A 3,872-nucleotide genomic window follows, 5' to 3' on the forward strand; every position below is an offset into this window, starting at 1 on the left:
ATGAGACAAATTATAACGCTTAGCTAGAATCAGATACTATATATATATATATGTATATATAACTGCTGAAAGTAAATGAAAGTTTCCTCCTTGTTCCAATTTCCAAGCAATATCATGCTAGAGCTCAGCTCCACTTGGAATATTTGATTTACACAAAAAAAAAAAAGTATTTTTTTTTTTTTAAACATATGAGCAATTAGTCAATACTGCTTTCATATTAAAGCTGGCATACTCCACCGCTTTCCCATCATAATGTGACACTGAGATCTCATTTTGGAGAATAATATTTTGCAAGCACACGAAGAAAGGTGTTCTTCATGCGAGTCACAGATCTTGTAATTATTCGCCTATCCTCATTGTTCATAAAAGTTGAACTCCTTGGCATGTAATGGTGCTGAATTAGTGTGATGCCTTTGATATCTACTGAATAAATAATTTAGTATACGCAGTTTTATGTATTGATAGACTAAGGACTTCATACATTATTGCTTCTTTGAAATTCCACCAGTGGTGGTCTATGGATATGAGGTCAGGGAAAAGGGCGGGCTTCCCATAAAAGATGTGCAGCGCCCCCACCCCCCCATGATTTAAAACTTGAATAATCCATGAAATAAACATTTACATAAGCGCTAATTAAAATAAATAAATGCATATTAAAGTTATATAAATAATTTAAAAAAATAATTATATTTTCAGAAATGACTAGATACATATTTAAGTAAGTACATAATTAATTCAGAAAATGATTAATATGTTTTCTTTTGATATGTGTATATATATATTAAAACATTTGGCCATTCTTTAATCGTTTCATAGTTGTACTATATGTTATGTTTATTTTCAGCTCTGCAAGAAATTCGGGTGGGGCTAATTCATTGCTACACATTTGGCTGGTCTGAGATTCAGTTGCTACACAGGTTAACCAATAAGATGTTGGCACATAAAAAGAAATTCCATCTTCAATTAAACATGTTAAGTAATTATTTCCAAATGTAATTATTTAATAGTGCGGTTAGTTAAGCGTTAACCCACTGAAATGGTTTTAGATGCACTTTTAATTTACTTAATGGATTTGTTTTTATTTTAATTACAACATTAGCTTAGTGTTTGGTGTGACGTGCCGAAGGATGCTTTCTCATTATTTAGATTCGACTTTTATACAAAAGGCAAGCAACAAGAAAAAAAAAAAAAAGGTTCCATTTGCAGAAGCATGATAAATTATTTAGTCTGTCAGTTCCTGTTAGCATCTACTTAAGGACTTTTGTCAACAAATAAGAGTTTTTGTGTTTAAAACTTGACACAAAAACCCACTCCTCTTATTTTCCTGTTCTCAGGAAGTAGTTATCGCAAAAATGAATCTTTTTTCATATCTGATATAAAGTAGATGTTGCACGTATAGTGAGTGTGTGTATCTTATCTCATCCAAACATATTTAATATATTCCCTGCTTCATCTAACCTTTTATAATTAGCTAAAACATCTTCATGTCACAACACGCCAAAACAGATTAATTGCAGAGGCTTTAGGTAAAGCATGTAAAACACAAATTAATCACAGCTCTTTGCAGCCACCTCTTTTTATATATATTTATAAATATATAAAAGCAGATATATAATCCTGGCAAAGAAACAAGATTGTACGTTTCTCCAATTCAGCCGGAGCTGAGCGTTACATCACCCGAAGCTCCGCCGATGAATAAGAACGTCTTTCATCGAGACATGCACCAACAGCGCATCTGACGCACGTGTTTAATTGGAAAGGTCAGGAAGCAGCACTGTCGGATGGAACCCCACTCCCCTCTTGCCGTGCTAAAGCAATTTGGGTCTTTGCACTCACACATATTTAAAGCGTGTAATGGAGATGTATTATCGGTTGCTGTAAGGATCGTAGAAAAAAAAACACACCCGCAGCTGAAAGCTCCTAGAAATCAAAACAGCAAACTCACAGTCATCAATCAGAAAACTCCTTTTCTGAGCCAACGTGCTGCCTGATATTTTTTATTGCCAGTGTTCCAACTGGATTTGCATTTGTTGTACGGACATTTAAGAACAGGCTGGAGCCTTTTTATGACTTTGTCGTTAAAAAACCCCGAAGAATTTACTGTAACATATGGCCAAACAGAAACAACATTTGAATGTAAATCTTTGTTTGGAGATGCGGGTCTTGCACGAGTGGCACCCTTTTCAAATCCAAAATATCCCACGCGACAAGAAAATACACACTACATCCAGCAGAGACAACTCAGCAAAAAATAGAAACTTTAAATTATATATCAGAACCATTAAGAGCTAAAAGCAATAGTGCTACGTCTATATTTTCAACTACAGCTACACAAATGTGTTTTATATTATTTAAAAACAGTTTTTTAAATGTCCTACCAAATTATAGGAGTTAAATTGTATAACAGGGAGGATGAACCCATCTGACTGGACATGTTGCTAAGAAGAACTGATTGTTGGTTTAGGGGAAATTAAAAAAAAAAAATTCTAAAAGTGGTTGTGCAGCCCTAAGGAAATGCTCCCCTGGACAAAGAGCCATAAAGCTAATGTCAAAAACAGCCACAGCTGATTTTCAGAAGAACCTGCTGTATATGCTGCATTTTGCATATTTGTCAGGAAACCTTACCATATGATGAAAACTGCGTCGGTTACTGTGAATAGTATTGTAGATTGCAGAATCTGAGTAGTAATTTGAGATCCAAGAGCAAAGAAACAGACTTTGACAAACCAAACAAAAACTGCGTTACGGTTCAACAGAGATCCCCCGTTTCTGCAGTCTGCAAAACACTAAAGCTAACATAGCAGTGTGCACATAGACGGCAAAAGATCATTCGGTGTGTCGGGTTTGCTCGGAAGCGACAGGTCGGGTCTGCATGCATGCAGTCAGATGAGAGATGCAGTTCAAGTTGGAGGGCTGGCTGAGTGGGTGGACAGGTATTGGATAGAGGCTGTAGAAACGGTGAGCAGAGCCAGTGAAGATGGGTTAATTTCACCTCCCACAAATCCTCCAACACTTGATTGCCTGGGTGGGCAGTGTCTGAGGCAATCCTCCCTGCCCTCCTCTTTGCTCTGGCATTACATGACTGCTCAGTGGAGAGCAACTGGCAAGCTATGGCCCCTCTCAGCTGGATGACAAGCCGCAGTTTCTTCCCTGGAGCAAAAAGAAATGGAGCTGTGGCAGATTGCACGGGGATATCAGGACAGTCCTTATTGTCGATCTTTATCCCTAGACAGGATGTGCTCTGATATGTTTGTCATGCCTATTTGTTACAGAGAGAAAAAAAAAACAGTTTTGTAAGAAAGCTGCATTTATTTTAGACATTGTGAACAATAAAAGCATTTTATTTATTTTTTTTCCTCCAGTCAACATTTACGGGGGTAATTGGTTTACTGGTGCACCGAAAAGACTCATTATTTGTTTATAATATCCAAATGGCTTCCTGACATGATACCACGGTGAAATCAATTAATTTCAGGAGGAAAAAGTAATTGTCTCCTATGCTTGGCAATGTAATGGCCCACATGGCTGTCTGTTGGCAATTACTTCAATAAGGCTTCTCGGGATTAGCTTTTGACCCATATCGCGCCGCAGCTCTAAGGAAAAATGGTATTTATACTGTGTAGAATTACCAGACTGAACTTTAACAGCAAATTCAGTGAGGAATGCATACAATGAAGACAGAACAGCGCAATCGTAATTATGCTGTGAAAACAGAAAGTCCTTAAAAGATGTTGATTAATAAACACTGTGATCAGAGTTTTATGAATTGCTTTCTAAAGGAAAAGGTTTGACATGTATATTATACATATACGGTTTGATTGGATTGAATGTCCCATTGCAGGATTGCAATAGCACAACGATTTCCAAACTTG

This window comes from Poecilia latipinna, unplaced genomic scaffold, assembly GCF_001443285.1.
Source record: "Poecilia latipinna isolate Pla-1442-1.1 unplaced genomic scaffold, P_latipinna-1.0 Scaffold413, whole genome shotgun sequence".
In the NCBI taxonomy this organism is placed as follows: Eukaryota; Metazoa; Chordata; class Actinopteri; order Cyprinodontiformes; family Poeciliidae; genus Poecilia; species Poecilia latipinna.